Genomic DNA, 20,897 nt, shown 5'->3' on the forward strand with positions numbered 1-20,897 from the left:
TGCTTGTTCGATAGCGGGAGCACAGAGTTTTATACATCCTGACACAGTGCGGCACCTCACCCTCACAGTACTGCCGGGTGAACCAGAAGGCCTCCTTGGCATCCAAATTGTATACAGTGGATGTTTGTGGTTTCAGTATTGTGAATTTAATGGTGTGAGGCACTGTATATGACAACTTTAGACTGATGGTAATGTTGCAGCTCTACGCTGCTGCACTGTTGGGGTTTGATTTTCAATGTCACCTTAAAAGCGTGACGATGGTAATTTGACAGGCCCCATCCACCCCTCACCAACAATTTGATAGCCAACCCCCTCACTGTTCGTAACCAGCAATTTGATAGCCATCCCCCACCATATACGTCCACCAACCAAACCACTCACCATGCACGACTTGCAGGTCCTCCACAGTTAAAGTCCCCTCTCCATCGCTATTCGTCAACCTCACCCCCGACTACAAACCTGTCACCACTAAAAGCAGACAGTATAGCACTGGAGACAGGGCCATCATCCGGGCAGAGATACAGTGCTTACTTAAGGAAGGGGCAATTGAAGCCAGCAATAGCTCTTGGAGAGCGCAGATAGTGGTAGTGCAGAACGGGGAAAATAATAGAATGGTCATTGACTACAGTCAGATCATCAATAAATACACTCAATTGAAGCATATCCCCTTCTGCAAATCGGCCAGTATCGGGTCTTTTCAACCTTTGACCTAAAGTCGGCATATCATCATCTACCCATCCACCCAGAGGACTGCCAGTATTCAGAATTAAAGGCGGATGGCCACCTCTACAACTTCCTGTGCGTCCCCCTTTTGCATCACAAACGGCATCTCGGTCTTCCAGAGGGAGGTGGATCAGTACAAATTGCAGGCCACTTTCCCAGATCTCGATAACATCAGCATCTGCAGAACCATGATGCCAATCTCCAGAGATTTCTCAAGACAGCCAAGCTCCTTAATTTGAGGTACAACAAGGCCAAGTGCATGTTCTGCCAATCTCCAGAGATTTCTCAAGACAGCCAAGCTCCTTAATTTGACGTACAACAAGGCCAAGTGCATGTTCCGCCAATCTCCAGAGATTTCTCAAGACAGCCAAGCTCCTTAATTTGACATACAACAAGGCCAAATGCATGTTCCGCACAACTTACCTGGCCATCCTTGGCTGTGTCATGGAGAATGGAGTCATTGGCCGGTCCCGGACCCAGACCACACGCAACCACCCTTCCTCACAGCCTCAAGGCCTTGAAGAGGAGCCTTGGGTTTTTTTCCTATGATGCTCAGTGGGTCCCCAATTATGTGGACAAGGCATAATTATCAAATCTATGACCTTCCCTCTGGCAGATGAGACGTGCAGTTTTTAACCACATCAAGACCGAGATCGCTAAGGCCACGATGCATGCTGTGGATGAAACCACCCTTTTCAGGTGGAAAGCAACACATCAGATCTTAGCCTGCCAGTGCTCCCTTAATCAGGCTGAAAGGCCAAATTCCCCCCCCCCAACACATTGCAGGGTGCCAAGAATTGACACTCCTCAGTCAAAAAAAAAGCCCCAAGCCATTGTTGAAGCAGTGCGGCACTGGCGCCATTACTTGGCTGTTAAGAGATTCACCTTGCTGACTGATCTACGCACTGTCATGTTCATGTTCAATAATCAGCAGGGGGACAAAATTTTAAAAATGATAAAATACTATGGTGGAGAATAGAATTATAGACCTATGACTATTACATCCTGTACCAACCAGGAAAACTTAAAGAGGTATGTCATGTGGGACTTGTGCCAGCACCCAGATCGACCGACTGCAAAACCTCTATGATGATCTCTGTCACCATGGAGTCGTCAGGGTGTTTTCATTTTGTTAAAGCACACAACCTGCTGTACTCCATTGACGAGATCAGGACCATGACAAAGAATTGCCAAGTCTGTGCTGAGTGCAAGCCGCACTTCTACTGGCCAGACAGGAAACAACTCATTAAAGCCACTCATCCCTTCGAGTGACTCATTGTCAACTTTAAAGGAGCCCTGCCCTCCACCAACCATAACATATACTTCCTTAACATCATCAACGAATACTCCCATTTTCCATTTCCTGCTCGGATATGACCGCTGCCACTGTCATCAAGGCCCTGCACAGCCTCTTCGTTCTATTTGGCTTCCCCAGTTATAGCCATAACGACCGGGGGCATTCCTTTATGAGTGACGAGCTGTGCCAGCACCTGTTGGCCAGAGGCAGGAGTTCTAGTTACAACTTCTGGGATAATGGGCAAGTGGAGAGGGAGAATGCTAGGGTTTGGAAAGCAGTCCTCCTGGCCTTGCAGTCCAAAGTCTCCTGTTGGCAGAAGGTTCTGCTGGAAACCCTCAATTCTACCGGGTCCCTGCTGTGCACCGCTACTAATGCTTCACCACACGAATGCATGTTTTCCTTCCCCAGGAAATCTGTGACAGGGACCACACTACCACCATGGCTGGCATCCCCAGGGCCCATCCTGAAGAGGCATGTGAGGAACCTAAGTCTGACCCATTGGTCGAAAGGGTCCACCTGCTCCATACCAACCCCCAATATGCCTATGTGGCATATTGAACGGACATGAGGACTCCATTTCCATCAGGGACTTGGCTCCCTCAGAAGCCCTGGAGACTGCTGCTAATCACCCCACATCCTCCTCTCCATTGGACGCACATGATGCACCTGACCTCTGGTATCCTGCCTCTGCCCCGAGGGAGGATACACCAGGCACGGCGCTCACCCACCAGCACAATACTGATGAATACGAACAGGTGCCCGAGACAGTCCAGGACTCTGCTGCTGTACCGCAGCCACAACCACTTCAACGACGACCCCAGTGAATGACCCGACTGCATGATAGGCTGAACTTATGATTTTCAAATTGTAAACTTATAACTTTAAGTTCCACTTCACCCTGGGGGATTCTTTTTTTTAAAAACAAGGGGTGATTGTGGTAAACCATTGTAATGTATAATTATCTGGTCAAGCATACCTATTGGCCAATTGTACCTGTGGCCCATCCCCACTGGCTCCTGTATAAAGGTAACTGTTCCACAGCCCACTGCAACTCAGTGCAGGACAGCCAAACAGTAGGGATATGCTATGTTCTCAAGTGAATTAAAGCCTATTGGTTTCTCTTCAGTAGCCTCCTGAGTGATTGATGGAGCATCAATATCAATCGGAAAAAAGCTGTCCATGTATCTGATGGTGCATATTTTCAAATTCACATCTTCTGCCCGACACAAAGTGAGAGGGGAGAAGGATGTGTGATGGTAGGTGGGGGAAGGGTGCTTGTGCTTAGGTCCTTTAACAAATTGGCTGCTTCCATTGCCAGTGTACAAAGTCAATGGAGGGAAGGTTGGTTTGTGTGAAGCCTGAGCTACATTTACAATACTTTGAAGATATTGCCTTGCTCAAGCTGAAGGTTTCCCATATAGGATACTGTTGATGGAACATCCATAAAAAATTGGTATGAGGCATTGGGGAGATGCTAAATTTCCTTCAGCTTCTGAAGTAAAGGTGCTGGTGTGCTTTCTTGGCCTTTGTGTCAATGAGCTCTCAACTATCTCACATCAGCATCATTCATACATATTGTACATTCCTGTACCTGAATGCAAATTCAAATTTATTGTCAGAATACATACGTGACACCACATACAACCCTGAGATTCTTTTTCCTGTTGGCCAGGCAGAATTTCTATTATCAGTCATGCAAAATGTGAAAGAAAAATATAGTGATATAAAAGGAAGAAATGTAAACAAAATAACTGCGCAAATACAGAAAAAAAATTCAATAATAAATAATGTGCAAAGTAAGAGGCCTTAGATGAGTCCCTGATTGTTTTGTTTAGGAACCTGGTTCTATGACACCTATACCTCTTTCATGATGGCAGCAGCAAGAACAGAGCATGTCCTGGGTGGAGTGGATCTTTGATGATTGCTGCTGACGGCAGCATTCCATGAAGATGTTCTTGATGGTGGGGAGAGTTTTGCCTGTGATGTACTGGGGTATGTCCACTGAATTTTGCAGGCGTTTCCACTCAATGGTATAGGTACCCTTCGACTAGGCCATGATGCAACCAGTCAGCACACTTCCACTACACATCTGTAGATGTTTGGCAAGGTTTGTGATGTCATACTAGACTTGAACAAACTCCTGAGCAAGCAGAGGTGCTGACGTACTTTCTTCACGATGAGATTAGCATGTTGGGTCCAGGAAAGGTTCTCCGTGATAGTGACTCCATGGAATTTTAATTTGCTCACCCTCTTCACTGCTGATCCCCCAATAATCACTGAATTGAACTCCTCTGGTTTTCTCTTCCTGAAGTCTACAATCAGATCCATGGTTTTGGTGACAGTAAGTGAGAGGTTGTTGTTAGTCCGCCATTTAACCAAGTTTCCAATTCTCTCTCCTGTATGCTATTTCGTTGTACCTTTTTATACAGCTCGCTACTGTGGTATCATCAACAAATTTGTAAATGGTGTTGCTGCTGTTCAAGCCAGCAGTTGTAGGTGTAAATGATTGGATCCTTCATTTTGCTGACATTGAAGGTTCTGTCCTGACACCATGCCATCAGACTCTTTCCTTCCTATACTCTATCTTGTCATTGTTTGAGATCTCGTACATGATTATTGTGTCATTTGCAAACTAACAACTGGAGTTAGTGAAGTATTTCACCAGACAGTCATGAGTGTATGTGGAGTACAATGACGGGCTAAGTGCACAGTCTTGTGAGGAACTGTGTTAAACAGCTATGGTGGAGGAGGTGGTGTTGCAGATCTTCACTGATTGCAATTTGCAGGTCACCAAGTCAAGGATGCAGTTGCAGAGGAGAGTGCTGAGACCAAGCTCCAGAAGTTTGGAGAGACGTTTACTTGAGAGTATAGTGCTGAAGGTGGAGCTGTAGTCAATAAATGAAAATTTGACATGCATACCCTTGCTATCCAGATGTTCCAGGATTGAATGCAGGATCAATGAGATCAATCTGCCACGGACCTAATCTGACAACAGGCAAATTGTAGTGAATTGAGGCAACCTGGAAGATTAGAGTCAATGTACCAATCTCTCAAAGCACTTTGTGATGAAAGATGTCAGAGCCACTAGGCAGTAGTCATTAAGGCACAGCTTTCTTTGGCATCAGGATGATAGTGGTTTTCTTAAAGCAAATAGGAAGTTCAGATTGTAGTCAGGAGAGGTTAAATATGTTTGCCAATGCCAAAAAGAATGTGTATTGTCGAAGAGTTGGAGAAAGAATGAGGAGAGAGGGGAAGAGAGAGAAAGAGAGTGAGAGAGAGCGAAAGAGATGTGTGCTTTAATAGTTTTAGATGAAAGATCAATTTCTCTCTCTGCAAATAAAGATGCATCTTCTCAATAGTGCCAGCATTCAAATTAGTACGTCAAACAAACAGATTCAAGAAACTTCCCCAAATGTGGGTTAGTTTTAGTTCCAAAGATTTATAAAGTACAAAGTGCTAAAATAAGTTGAGTAACATATACATAGATACCAAATCAGAATCAAGAGAAACAGTGTGTCGAGCTGGACTCACAAGCAAGAGTCAAGGAAACGCCAAGGCCACTTGATCCAGATTAGGCACCCACTCAGAGGAATGGGTTTATACACTCAAGAGGAAGGAAGATCAATCATAGCATCCATTAAAAAAATGTCACATCAGTGAAAGAAAACAAATGCAGTTACTACTAGGAGAGCCAAGATAACAATCTGCTAAATTCAGGAAGAAAGTCAAAATGCAAGAACACGGTTGTGGCTAGATGGTGTAAGCAAATACTGCTTGAATTGGCAATGAATTGATCAAACGATTTGGATTATGTTTTGGGAACTGTGGGAGATAAATTAATATCTTGTTCCAGCTTCACTAACTTTTGGGTCCCTCACCCATTAAGGAGCAAGGTGTACAATAAAAATCACCCCTCCCCCCAAAAAAAAACTCCAAGTATGAACATCATCTGAAATGAAGTTAGTTACATTTTTTAATGAACTTAGCAAGACAGTTAATCTCATGCCCACTACTCTAAGCACGATTTCAAAATATAAAGATAAACTCACTCACTTCCAGCACATTTAAAGAGAAACAAAATTAATGAAAAGAAATGTGTTTTTAAAAAGTAGCTCTGAAATTGTGTGCATTGTTTGTTTCCCTTCAGAAACTTAACCTGGCCACTTTTTTTAGAATGCTTCAAGAACATCTTCCTTTATTATCTTCCTATGCAGTGTAATTCAGACCTTAACCACTCACTGTGCAATAGATTCCCCTCCCCACAACCCCCAAACCAAGTCAACTTTGGTTTGTTTGCCAATTACCTTTATTCCATATCCCCAAGTTCTTGATTTCTCTACCATCAGTGGAATCTCCATCTTCTTTGTCTGTACCATTCATGATCTTAAATAGTTCTCCCTGTACCAAGAAGACAAGCATCATCTTCTCCAATTTATCCACACAAATTCAGTTCACCAATTCTGAAGTAATTCTGGTAAAAAAAAATTTGTTCCCTCTCCAAAGCCTCCAGATCTTTTCTGAACTGTGACATCTAGAACCACACTCAACATAGAGTCATCATGACTTCCTTGTTCTTGTAAGCTATTCGGTCTCAAACTTGCTTTGTCATTCCCAATAAACTGTGCACGTATATTCTCGTGACCCTTTTACAATTATGCCATTGTTTTGTATTTCCCCTTCCCATTTACTGAACAAAATGTCATTTGCCACCTATCTATACCTTGTATATACCTATACCTTGTATATACCTGTTTGAATCTATTGTCCTCAAGTTGTGTGTCACCTGATAATTCCACTCTGTACATGGAAGTCCAAATCATGTGATCCATGGCACCACTCTCTGGAGAACTCCACTGAACTCTTTCCTCGAGCTGAGAAACAGACTTCCACTGCTACATTCAGTTTCCTGCTACTTAATCAACCTTTTATCAAGTAGTTACAGTACTTTTATTTAATGGTCTTCAATTTTGAATTAAAACCTATTATGTGGAAATTCATATAAATCACATTTTCTTCATGGATATTTATTCAAAAATAAAAAATTGGTCACAAAAGAGAGCACAAAGAAAGACTGCTGGAATCAGAAAAGGGAAACCAAAAAATGTGCAATAATTTGGTGAAAATGTTAAAGGTCATAGAGACATGGAGATAATTAGAGATCAAGAAGGACATCTGCTCATGGGGACAGAAGGCTAATATTATTAAATAGGTACTCTACAAATCTATGCTGCCTTTCTATATTAAATCTACACTTGTCCAAATACCTGCTGCAAGGTAGAAGCAGAATTTGGCCATTTGGCCAATTGAATCATCTCTGCCATTCAATTAATGTATTCTTCCTTCAACCCTATTTTCCTGCCTTCTACTCATAACCTCTTCAGGTACCTCTTTCAGAGTCTTTGGGTATAGTACATCCAGTCCAGGTCACTTATCCACCTTCAGCCCCATCAGATTCTCAGACACCTTCTCCTTTATAGTTGTGACTACACTCATGTTCCATTACTTTCTAGAATTTCTGGCACATCAGTGGGTTCTTCCACAATGAAGATCAACACAAACCACCTATTCATTCAACCATCATTTATTTGTTCCCTATTACCACTTCTCCAGCGTCATTTTCCAATGGTCCAATGTCTGCTCTTGCTTAGTTTTTCATTTTTATATATTTGAAAAAGCTTCTGGTTATCTTACCTTCATATTTAATCTTTTCACCCCTTATTGCTTTTTAAGTTGGTGTTGTGTGTGGAGGAAATCTGCCCCCCCCCACCCCGGTCTGTCTAGAATGTGTGTATTGTGGGTGGTTATGTGTCCTCCCTGTATGGAATGTATTTGGAAATCATATCACCTCTCAGTAAGGTTGTACTCCAACCACTGATTAATGCATACCTGCTATTGGCTAACTCAAATCACTCAGCTAGACACACTGATTAGGTCTCTATTTAGCACCAGCATAAAGCACATTTTGTTCTTTCTGTCTTGTGGTGATAGCCCCAGACACTGCTCCATGCCAGGTTGTTTCTGTGGATGTTGCTGGGAAGGGTTTTGGGTAAGCTGAGCCATAGTATTGCTATAGATTGATACTTGCAATGAAGCCACACTTCCCCATGATCAGGAGTCCGAGAGTGTGTACCATTTGTATCAAGGCCACCTCTCGATGATCATGGGTCCAGGAGGGTGTGTATTACCCCGATTATAGTGTGCAAATGTCTGCACAGCCTGTGTGAATTAGTAATTGTGTACTGTTTAACATTTTACCACACACTTTTATAAATTTTCCGAGTGTGTATTTTATTACCATTACGATTTTCCCACTCTTTTATAAATTGTGCATGTGTGTTTTTTTTCCCCATTACAGTTTTCACACACTCTTCTATAGATTCTTGTGTGAAAACCCATATGTCCAGACTTGTCTCTCTGTGAACCCACTGAACTGTATACTTTTTCCTCAACACAACAGTTGTTTTCTGTCGATTTTTTTTTTTTTTTTTAAAGCACCTCATCCTCTGGCTTCCCACTAACTTTTGCAAGAATGTATGCCCTTTCTTTTGCTTTTATGGTGTCTTTGACTTCCTTTGTCAGCCACAGTTGCCTGAACATTCCCTTACAATGCTTCATTGTGATGAAATCTATTCTGTGTCTTCTAATTTTCAGATTTCAGATTTATTGTCAGAGTACATACATGACATCACATATGACCCTGAGATTAATTTTTCCACTAATCAGTAGTGCAAAAATAAACTGTGCACAGCCTAAACATGTAAACGAATAAAAGAACTATAAACAGATAATGAATGCAAGCAAACTGACTTTGCAATACAGAGAAAACAAAAGAAAAAAAATCAATAAAGTGCACAAGTAGGAGTACTTAAGTGAGTCTCTGATTGAGTTTGTTGTTGAGGAGTCTGATGGTGGAGGGGTAGCAACTGATCATGGGAATAATTCTTCTGAATTATTCTTAGAAACTTATGCATTGCTGCTTTGCCATCTTCCCTGCCAGGTCCTTGTCCAATCAACTTTGGTTAGCTCTTCACTCATGCCACCATAGTTCCTTCTACTCAAGTGTAACATTGACACATCTAACTTAATCTTGTCCCTCTTAAACAGCAGAATAAATTCTATCATATTATGATCACTGTCTCCCAAGGGTTCCTTTATCTCAAAATCCCTAATCAAATCCATTTCATTGCAGAGTACAAAATCCATAATTGTCTTTTTCCTTATAGGCTCGATCACAAGCTGCTTGCACCTCATAGGGATTCCACAAATTCCTTCTCTTGGTATCCAGCAGCACCCTGATTTTCCCAGTCTACCCGCATATTGGAGTCCCCCATGACCACTGTAACATTGCCTTTCTTGCATAGTTTCTAATTCCTGTTGTAATTTGCATCCTATATCTGGGCTTCTTTTTGGGAGCCCTGTATGCAACTTCCAACAAGGTCTTTTTACCTGAAGTTTCTCAACTCTACCCATTAGAGTTTCTTTTCATTGATCCAATGACCCCTCTTGCTAAGGATTTGATTTCATTTTTATTTTAACCAACAGAGCCACCCAACAAAATTTTGTCCCTGGATTATATGTTCTTGAAATTCACGAGGTGACAATAACAAATACCAGAGGATGTCTGTATAAGGTGAATCAAGTAAAGTTTAGGGGAGAAGGCAGAGGTAAGTTTTTTTTTTAAAAAAACGAGAATGATGATGGTCCAGAATGCATGATCAAGGGTGGTAGTGGAGACTGGTACAATAGGAACATAGAAAGACTCTTAAATAGACACATGGTGAAAGAAAAAGAGTAAGTTGACACAACATTGTGGTCAGAAGGGTACTGTGCTCTAATGCTCTATTAACTTTCTCCACCACTGTTTTGTTACAGAGTTCTGTTTTGTCTATTGGCCTATGTGTTATGTAGTTTTATGTTAAAATGTGACAGTTTGCCTTAGAGAGCCAAGGTGAGGGTGGTCTGCTGAGAGAGTGGGAGATGGACTGAGCATGTGCAGAAAATGAAAAAAAATTTCTGGACTTGAACAATAAACCATCACTGGGGTGCTGTGGAGTGGAAGAAGTCCCAGAGCATGAGTCATGGTCTGGAGGACAGTTTAGAATGTTGGGATTTCAAAAAGGATAAACATTCCGAAGGCAGCCAGAAGGATCCGGACCAAGTCAGTGGTTCCTCTCTCTGCAAGCAACACAAAGCAACTTCAAATTTTGTGCTCTCTCTCTCTCTCTCTCTCTCTCTCTCAAAGATCTTTTGGCTTCAGTTAACTGAATTTTGTTTATAATCTTTGCTTCAGTTGAGATCGAAGTTTTGTGAGTCTTGTGTGTTTTGTGTTTGTTTTGTGTTTAAGTTTTTTTCTGTGGGCTGGTTTGAAATATAACTTAGACTTTAATTACATATGTTATATTTAGGCTGGGGAATTTATTAGTTTTACCCTAACCAGTGGGCATTGTTATAAAAGGGGGGGGATTTTGAATTAAAGTTTGAAGGTGAATTTTTGTTCATTAAGTAATTGTTCATCTTTACCCCTGTGTGATATGCCTTCTTTCTGGTTGCTGGTTTGATCTTGTAACATAATTTGGGGGAATTGTCCAGGATCAGACCAATTTGGAAGCTTTAGGGGCAATTGACTTGTGCTTAGTTATCAGTCGTTTGAGTTTGATTCAACCTCCAGCTTGAAATTAAAAATAAACGGTGAGTGTATAAAACACCAGCAACTATGAATATTGACCAGTTCATAGCTAACCCTTCAGTGGTTAATTTAAAAATGGCTAAAAAGTCAGAACTGATGGTTATAGTTGGCAAGTTAAAACTTCTTATGGTAAGAACTGGGATGAAAAAAAAGAAAATTACCCGAAAGATTGTTAAGCACTATGTAGTAAAGGGGGTATTTGAAGAAGCTGCATTAGAACAGTTTCCAAAGGAGAAAACTTCAGAGAAAGTAAAGTTGGCTTTGAGAAAACTAGAGTTAGAGGAAAAAAGAGAGGCAGAAAGGAAAGCCGAATGGGAAGCAGTAAGGCAGGCAGAAATGGAGGAAAGGGTAGCCGCAAGGGAGGAGAGAGAGAAAGAACGGAAACATGAGCTAGAACTAGCTAAATTGAGGCAGATCCTAACTCAAGGAGAGGGAAAAGCCCAAAACCCACATGCTGGTCAGGAGATGAGGTTTCTGGTCAGTAGGGAAGTGAGGTTAGTTCCTCCATTTGAAGAAGCTGAAATAGACCAGTATTTTCAGCATTTTAAGAAAGTAGCTGTAAATTTAAAATGGGCACCAGACCAGTGGTCACTCCTGCTACAAAGTGTTCTTAAAGGGAAAGCCCAACAGGTGTACTCATGTCTCACTGTACAACAAGCAGCTGATTAGGAATTTGTAAAGCAGGCTACACTCCGATCTTATGAACTAGTCCCAGAGGCTTATAGACAAAATTTCAGGAGTTCAAAAAAAGCAGCAACCCAATCTTACCTGGATTTTGCTTATAGGAAGTTTGTGTGTTTTGATCGGTGGTGTGTCGCAATGAAAGTAGAAAATAACTTTGATTTATTGAGGGAAATCATTCTGATTGAGCAGATTAAAAATTGTGTTCCTGACGATATTCAAGTGTACTTGGCAGAGAAAAATATATAAACTTAGCAAGAATTGACCAAATTTGAAGAGGAATATGCTTTAACACATAAAGCATATGTGGACACCAGGGAAAACCTTTCAAAGGAATACTGCTGATAATCCAAGTAGAGTAGAAAGAAAATCTAGAAGTGAGGTTAAAGGAAGAGAAATGGGTGAAGGAAATTTTTTTGAGTGTTATTTGCCACTATTGTAAGAAGCCAGGACACATAATAGCAAATAATCCTGTACTGAAAAGAAAGAAAGAGAGGGAGGTGGTACCAACCGCCTGTGTTCCAAGTGAGAAAGTTAGGGATATTTTTAAACCATTCATGACTGAAAGTTTCATTTTGGTTAAAGAAGGATCCAATCAAGTGCCAGTTAAAATCCTGCGGGAAACTGGAGCAGCCCAATCGCTTGTATTAAGCAACGTTTTGAATTTTGGTGAGGAGACCGATACTGGAGATGTGAATTTAATTAAAGGCATTGGTGATGAAGTAGAGACTATACCTTTGCATAGAATAGTGATGAAATCAGACTTAGTTAATGGCCCGGTTACGATAGGGATAAGATCAAGTCAGCCGGTGATGGAGTTTCTCTTTTGTTAGGAAATGATTTAGCAGAGGGTAAAGTCATGCCTGCGGTGAAACTCAGAAGTAAGCCTTTGGTTTATGAGTCTGAAAAGGATTTGGAAATCTACCCTGCGTGTGCCATTACTAGAACCATGTCTACAAAAAAGGTAGAGGTAGATAAAGTCTGTAATGATCCTGTAGTGGAGGCAAGCATTGAGGACAAACCTAAGGATCCAGCTTTGCTGTTGTCAAGAGAAGAATTAATAGCCAGACAAAAGCATGATCCTGATCTTGCTTGGATAAGAGATAAGATTCTGTCTAACCAGGAAATTGAAACTGTGCCAGTAGGTTAATTTGTTCAAGATGGAATATTGATGAGAAAGTGGAGACCACAAGTGATACCTGCCAGTGAAAACTGGCAGTAGTAAGGCCAGTTGTAATTCCCAAAACTTACAGGAATGAAATGTTAAACTTGGCTCATAGTACACCTTTAGGAGGTCACCTTGGAGTGAAAAAGACAGTAGAAAAGATAAGGAGACAGTTTTATTGGCCGAAATTAAGAAAGGATGTTGTGAACTTTTGTAGAACCTGTCACACTTGTCAACTGGTGGGCAAGCCTAATCAAGGACCACCAGTGGCACCTTTACAACCCATCCCTGCTTTTGGGGAGCCCTTCTCAAAAGTGATAGTGGATTGTGTTGGCCCATTGCCAAAAACCAAAGCGGGAAATGAATATTTGTTAATACTCATGTGCACATCTTCAAGGTTTCCAGAGGCTATTCCCCTGAGAAACATTAAAGCAAAGATGATTCTGAAGACTATGCTAAAATTTTTCACACTGTTTGGTCTACCAAGGGAAATTCAATTGGACTATTTTATGTCTGGAATATTTCAACAGGTGGTGTATGAATTGGGAGCCCATCAAATTGTGTTGTCTGCCAATCATCGTGAAAGTCAAGGAGCCTTGGAAAGGTTCCATTTAACTGAGAAAAATATGATGAGGGCTCATTGCGTGGAAAATAATAAGGATTGGGATGAAGGAATCCATTTGTTATTGTTTGCTGTTAGAGAGGCAACTCAGGAGTGCCTTGGCTTTAGTTCATTTGAGTTGGTGTTTAGTCATGAAGTCAGGAGTCCATTACTATTGTTGAAGGAACAGTGGATACATAAATGATATACAATCAAATCTGTTGGATTATGTTTTCAAATTTAAAAACAGATTACATCAAGCTTGCGAGATGGCAAAGAAAAATTTAAAAACTGCTCAGGGAAAAATAAAAATTCGGTATAATCAAAAAGCAAAAATTAGGGACATTAAACGTGGCGACAAAGCATTGGTTTTATTGCCAATTCAGTCAAACCCTTTGAGAGCTCAGTTTTCAGGACCATATAAGGTGAAATCAAAAATTAACCAGGTCACCTATGTCATTGAGACGCCTGATATTCGAAGAGAGACACAGGTCTGTCACGTGAACATGCTTAAACCTTACTTTGAGAAAATGACTGAGCAGGAGACTAGGATTCCAATCAAGGTGCTAGTTATAAAGGAGGAGATAAGTTTCATGGAAGGTCATGGAGCACAGAAAGTGATAAGCCCCAGGCTGGAAAATTCTATAGTTTTGCAAAACTTAGACACCAAGTTAATGCATTTGACTAAATCAGAAAGGGAAGAAATGAAGACATTACTTATGAAATTTAAGGATACATACCCAGATATTCCAAGAAGAACTACTGTGGTTTGTCATGATGTGGAAGTCGGTGATGCTAAGCCTATTAAGCAGCATCCTTACGAGTTAATCAGGAAAAGAGCAGATTGTTGGATCAAGAGGTGGATTAAATGCTCAAAAATGATATCATCTGAAAATCAAGTTCAAATTGGAGTTCACCCTGTGTTCTGGTGCCTAATGATGTGTAGATTTGTACTGCTCAAATACTGTTAATATATACTGATCATAATCCATTAGTTTTTCTGTCTAAAATGAAAAATAAGAACAGACGGTTAGTGAAATGGAGCTTAATGTTACAAGAGTATGATTTAATTATTACACACATAAAGGGGACAGATAATGTAATAGCAGATTGTTTGTCAAGATATTAATCTGGGTAGATATGAATATAATCACATACTTATTGTAAAAAAAATGGAGTATTTATTTTATTTTTCTGTGGGCTGGTTGGAAATATAACTTAGACTTTAATTACATATGTTATATTTAGGTTGGGGAATTTATTAGTTTTACACTGTTATAGAAATTTGCAAAGTAACCAGTGGGCATTGTTATAAAAGGGGGGATTTTGAATTAAAGTTTGAAGGAGAATTTTTTGTTAATGAAGTAATTGTTCATCTTTACCCTTGTGTGATATGCCTTCTTTGTGGTTGCTGGTTTGAACTTGTAACAGTTTAAACTGAGAAATCTGTAGTTATTAGATTTATCACTTTCCCTCAATTGAACAAGTGTGTTTTTTTTTAAATTTTACAGACAGCACTCCAAAAAAAATTAGATATTTGAAGATAGTAGCCAGGGCTTCTGAAAATTCTTCCCTTAATTCTCTCAGCAACATTAAATGCAACTCACCTTGAGCAGCCAATTTATCTACTTTAAGCACAGCTCAACTTCCTTTTCCATCCCCTTATAATTTTTAGGACACCCAGAATCTCAATTTCATCTTCCTCTTTAGTGAAGATCAATTTAAAATACTCAACCATATTGTCTGTCTATTTGAGGAAAATTCCCGTTAGGTCCGTGATTGACCATATCTCTTTCTTTCGATCCTTTTCTCATTCACATACCTCTCAAGTGGAATTGCTGTTCAACCAGGATAGATCTGTACTCGTATCATTGAAACTGGGATTTCTGACCTTGAAGTAGTCAACATCTTTTTACAAAGCTTTTTTAAGCCTTATAATACGACTATTTTCTTGATGCTTCCCCACTGATATTTCATCTATTTGGCTTTGGAAATGAGCCGACCAAATCTAGAAACATACTGATTAAATTATCAATAAGATCCTCCTGAACACATTTCATTAGTTCTTCTGTGATATTACCATGTGTAGCGTAGATAAAAGCTCACACTTGACTGGAGGGAGAACAAACGCTTTTATTAGCTTACAACACAGGTAGGGTTCACGAACAGGCTTCAGAGGGGTTCTGGGTTTAGGCAGGAAACCAGGGTTATAAATGGGCCCCAGGGGCAGTAGCCAGGAGGCGGGACCACTTGTCAGTATAGCACACTTCTAGTGAATCCCAGTTCACTACATTCACCCCTTCCTTCAGAATTAAGAGTCTGTGGATGAAGAGAACAAGGATCGGAAACAGATAATAAGACACAAAAGAGAAATATTTATAATACTATTTACAGATTTAGGTTGTCCGGGGGTCTGGAGATCCTGGTGGAGTGCCTTAGCACCGGGGGGCCTTTGCCTCCTTGAGTCTCTTTGTCCACCTGTGATGGAAGGGTATTGGGCTGGGGTTCTGGCTCGACGATAGAGGGGGTTCACTCTCTTCCTGAACTGGGTCCCCTGAGGCCCTAAGCAGGGGTGGGGAGAAAAAACTCAGTAGCTCATGGGGCACCTAAGGCAACGGATCCTCTGTTCTGGCAGGTGCCAGATGGAGACTGTGTCCTCCCTGCCATCCGGGTACTCCATGTACACATACATGGGGTTGGCATTGTGCAATTTCACCCTTTCCACCAAGGGGTCGGTCTTGCTTCTCCTCACGTGCTTCTTGAGAAGGACTGGACCAGGACTAGTGAGCCAGACTGGGAGTGTAGTCTCTCATGCCAACCTTCTGTCAAATGTAAACACGAGCGCATGAGGAGTAACATTGGTCACAATGCAGAGTAGTGACCGAATTGAGTGGAGCGCGATGGGGAGGAGATCTTGCCAGTGCACGTCTGGAAGGCCTTTTTGCTTCAGGGCAAGTTTGACAGCCTTCCAGATTGTGGTGTTCTCTTTTTCAACCTGCCTGTTCCTCTGGGATTGTAACTGGTAGTCCTGCTGGTTGCGATGCCCTTCACCAGCAGGTGCTGATGCAGGTCATCATTCACAAAGGCTGAGCCCCGGTCACTATGAATATAGCCGGGATACCCAAACAGGGTGAAAATAGAGGCTAGAGCCTTCATAATGGATGAGACAGACGTGTCTGGTCACGGGATGGCAAACAGGAAGCGGGAGTACTCATCGATGAGTATAATATAATAATAATAATAATAACAATTACAGCACGGAAACAGGCCATTAGGCCCTTCTAGTCCGCACCGAACCAAACACCCCTTTCTAATCCCACCTCCCTGCACAATGCCCATAACCCTCCATCTTCCTCTCATCCATATACCTGTCCAACCTTTTCTTAAATAATACAATTGACTCCGCCGCCACTATTTCTCCCGGAAGATCATTCCACACAGCTACCACTCTCTGAGTAAAGAAGTTCCCCCTCATGTTACCTCTAAACCTCTGCCCCTTAATTCTTAACTCATGTCCTCTTGTTTTAATCTTTCCTCCTCTTAACGGAAATAGTCTATCCACATCCACTCTGTCTATCCCTTTCATAATCTTAAATACTTCTATCAAATCCCCTCTCAACCTTCTACGCTCCAAAGAATAAAGACCCAATCTGTCCAATCTCTCCCCATACTCCAGATGCTTAAACCCAGGCAACATTCTGGTAAACCTTCTCTGCACTCTCTCCACTCTGTTTATATCCTTCCTATAATTAGGCGACCAGAACTGCACACAGAACTCCAAATTAGGCCGCACCAACGTCTTATACAATCTCAACATCACCTCCCAACTCCTATATTCCATGCAATGATTGATAAAGGCCAGCATACTAAAAGCCTTCTTCACCACCCTATTCACGTGAGTTTCTACCTTCAGGGAACGATGTACCGTCACTCCTAAATCTTTCTGCTCTTCTGTATTCCTCAATGCTCTCCCATTTACCACATATGTCCTATTCTGATTCTTCTTACCAAAATGAAGCACCTCACACTTATCAGCATTAAATTCCATCTGCCATTTTTCAGCCCACTTTTCTAAGCAGCCCAAATCCCTCTGCAATCCTAGAAAACCTTCTTCATTATCCACTATTCCACCTATCTTAGTATCGTCTGCATATTTACTAATCCAATTCACCACCCCATCATCTAGATCATTAATGTATATAATGAACAACAATGGGCCCAATACAGATCCTTGAGGCACACCACTGGTCACCGGCCTCCAACCTGACAGACAGTTATCCACTACCACTCTCTGGCCTCTCCCTTTCAGCCAATGTTCAATCCATTTGACTATCTCAAAATTTATACCTAAAGACTGCACCTTCCTAACTAACCTTCCATGTGGTACCTTATCGAAGGCCTTACTGAAGTCCATATAGACAACATCCACTGCGCTACCCTCATCCACATTCCTAGTCACCTCTTCAAAAAATTCAATCAGATTGGTCAAACATGACCTTCCTCCCACAAATCCATGTTGAGTACTCCTGATCAGACCCTGTCTATCCAGATGTTTATAAGTACTATCTCTAAGAATTTTCTCCATTAATTTACCTACCACAGACGTCAAACTTACAGGCCGATAGTTGCCAGGCTTCCTCCTTGAACCCTTTTTAAATAACGGAACCACATGCGCAATGCGCCAATCCTCCGGCACTATCCCCATATCTAATGACATTCGAAAAATTACCGCCAGAGCCTCTGCTATTTCCTCCTTCACTTCTCTCAATGTCCTGGGGAAGATCCCGTCTGGTCCTGGAGACTTATCCACCTTTATATTCTTCAAAAGCCTTAAAACTACACCTTTTGTAATCTCTATATTCCCCATATTTACCCAATTTGCTTTTTTTATCCCACATCTCCCAATATCCTTCTCCTTAGTGAATACCGAAGAAAAGAAACTGTTCAATATCTCCCCCATTTCTCTAGGTTCCACACACAGTTTTCCACTCTGATTTTCTAAGGGACCAATTTTGTCTCTAGCTTTCCTCTTACCATTAACATATTTGTAGAACTCTTTTGGATTTGTTTTCACCCTGCTTGCCATAGTTTTCTCGTACCTTCTTTTAGCTTTCCTAATTCCTCTCTTAAGATTCCTCTTACATTCAATGTATCTTTCAAACATCTCCTTAACTCCATGCTTCTTATATCTAATGTACGCCTCCCTTTTTCTTCGAACCAAGTTTCCAATATTCGAAAGTAAGTAGATGTTCCCGTTCGTGGAGGGGACAGGTCCCTTAAAATCGATGCTGAGCCACTCAAAGGGCCTAGATGATTTAATCAGGTTCACTTATGCAGGACAAAAAAGTGTGGCTTGCACTCAGTGCAGACTTGGCATGACCTGGTCATTCCCCTGACATCTTCTATTGAGTAGGGTAGGTTGCGGGACTTGACAAAATGAGTCATGCAGGTGACCCCTGGATGGCAGGGCTCATTGGGTATGGTCCATAGTTGACCGGTGTGTTTAGAGGCACAGCATCCCCTTGTCAAGGCATCTGAAGAGTTGTTAAGGGTCCCTGGCCATTAGGCAATGTCAAAATTGTAGGTGAAGAGTTTGATCCTCCACCTCATAATTTTTTCATTCTTGATTTTTCCCCTCTTAGTGTTGCTGAACATGAATGCGACAGAGCGCTGGTCCATGAGGAGTGTAAATCTTCTATCAGCCAAGTAGAAGTGCCCTACAGCTTCTATCATGGCCTGAGCCTCCTTTTCTTCAGACAGGTTTCAGAACTTGTGGCCTTGAAGCGTCCATGAGAAAAAGGCAACCGGCCTGCCTGCCTGATTGAGAGTAGTGTCCAGGGCTACGTCCAAAGCATCACTTTCCACTTGGAAAGGTACATTCTTGACTACTGGAGGTAATTAAAAGCTGTCAGGGCTTCAGCCAAAAGGGGGAAAGTGATGGCCTTTAAGAGGGGTAGGCGTCGGCGTATTTAAGAGGTGTCGGCGTATTGAAGACCAACTGGGCGTAATATGAGAAAAACCCCAGGCATCTCCTCAAAGCCTTTGTGATTCTGGGGAGGGGAAGCTCTAACAGGGGTGCATCCTATCGGGGTCGGGGCCAATGACACCATTCTCCACCATGTAGTCAAGGATAGCTAGTCGTGTAGTCCTGAATACACACTTGTCAGAATTGTAAGTGAGATTCAGGGCTCTCGCTGCATGGAGAAAACTCTGGAGATTGGTCTTCCCTGGTGTGTCCACAGATGGTGACATCGTCGAGGTAGGGGACGTAGTCTTCAACCTGAACTCATCCACCATCCTGTCCATCTGCCGCTGGAAAATAGACGCCCCATTGGTAATACTGAAAGGGACCCCCCGGAACTGATAGAGTCAACCATTAGCCTCAAATGCCATGTATGGGTGGTCCTCAGAATGGATTGGTGGTGATAGGGAGCTTTCAGGTCAATGGTCGAATAGATTCGATTCCATGGGATATCGTTAACCATATCCGAAATGCAAGGGAGGGGGTATTCGTCCAGGAGTGGGTATCTGTTAATTGTTTGGCTATAGGCAATCACTAACCTGGACTTGTTTTCCCCCTTTATTACCGCCACTTGCGCTCTCCACGGGCTGGTGCTGGGTTCCGATGATCCCCTCCTCCAGCAGGCACTGGGTCTCTGTCTTTATAAACACTCAGTCTGCACGCTGTACCTCGTGCTCTTGGTGGCAATGGGCTTACAGTCAGGAACTGTGGGGTGGGGGGGTTGGGGGTCGATGTTCAGCGTGAAGAGGCTGTAAGTGGGTCCTGGTTCTGAGGGCCCTCCGTTCCAAACCGTTACTGGGGAAAGGGGACCAGAAAACTCCAAAGTTACGCTTTTAAGGTGACACAGGAAGTCCAGACTCAACCATACTGGAGCACACAATTCATCTAAAATGTACATGTGATATTTACGAAATTCCCCCCCTTCAAATGACAGATGAACTATACAATGTTTCTGTACATGTGCCGAATGGGACTGGAACTCTTGGAAGATTCGGTAACTAGAGGGGTACTTTTTAAGTTATATTTTTGCACAGTCTGTGAGTCGATTAAACTTTCTGTGGAGCCTGTGTCAATTAGGCACTTGGTTGAATGTCTGTTTACCTTCATCACCACTGAGTTGCTGAACTGGTGAGGTCTATTTTGGTCGAGGACCAGCGATGCCAGGTTGCTAGAAATGCTGTGTTCTTCCCTCGAGTGGCCCCCTTCGTCCTGAGTCGACCTGTGTAGATAAGATGGTGCTGACCTCATGGCGCAGCAAGATGGCCACTCTCCATCCTCCTCTGTCGATGATGATGGCGCTGAATTCAAAATCGAGCCGCTGCAAGATGGCCGCCAAGCCTTTTTATGCTGTTTCCATAAGAGGTGGGTTGCACAGCAGTCGATCTCGGGCAAGTCTGGGGCAGACAGCTTGGGGCTCAAATCAGTTCCAGGAGCGGTACAGGCCATGGACTTTCCCAGACCTCCCTTCGCGTGGCAGACCTTTGCCCAATGTCCCACAACTGGATCACGCCAAGTATTTGGCTAGGCAGCGTGCACAAAGGTGCTGTGCCTTGCTGCAGAAAAAGCTCTCCCGGGCTCAGAAAGTGGCAGCTGTTAGAGCGGGGGGCACTGTAGCAGGAGCAGCTGGTCCTTGGAGGTGCTCACCCAAGAACATGAGTTCACTGACCTCGAGGTAATCGTTCTCAAGACTGGCCTGTTCCAGTAATTTGGCCAGTTCAACGT

General features: G+C 42.3%; 1 protein-coding gene and 1 long non-coding RNA gene across 11 annotated transcripts in view; one reads left to right on the forward strand and one right to left on the reverse strand.

Annotated features, from left to right (window-relative positions):
* LOC138739430 (phospholipid-transporting ATPase IB-like) overlaps nucleotides 1-20,897 on the reverse strand; it is a 524,646-nt gene that overhangs the window by 478,903 nt on the left and 24,846 nt on the right. The gene's annotated exons all lie outside the window — the stretch shown is intronic.
* Nucleotides 1-20,897, forward strand: part of LOC138739434 (uncharacterized) — a 34,764-nt gene that overhangs the window by 2,636 nt on the left and 11,231 nt on the right. Inside the window, exon 2 of one of the 2 annotated variants that reach the window (XR_011342242.1) lies at nucleotides 9,563-9,684. This is a non-coding gene — a long non-coding RNA (uncharacterized lncRNA). Of the gene's footprint in view, nucleotides 1-2,428; nucleotides 3,146-9,562; nucleotides 9,685-20,897 lie in introns of those variants that run through there. The other variant, XR_011342241.1, reaches the window with a different exon arrangement.

This window comes from Narcine bancroftii, chromosome 7, assembly GCF_036971445.1.
Source record: "Narcine bancroftii isolate sNarBan1 chromosome 7, sNarBan1.hap1, whole genome shotgun sequence".
Classification (NCBI taxonomy): domain Eukaryota; kingdom Metazoa; phylum Chordata; class Chondrichthyes; order Torpediniformes; family Narcinidae; genus Narcine; species Narcine bancroftii.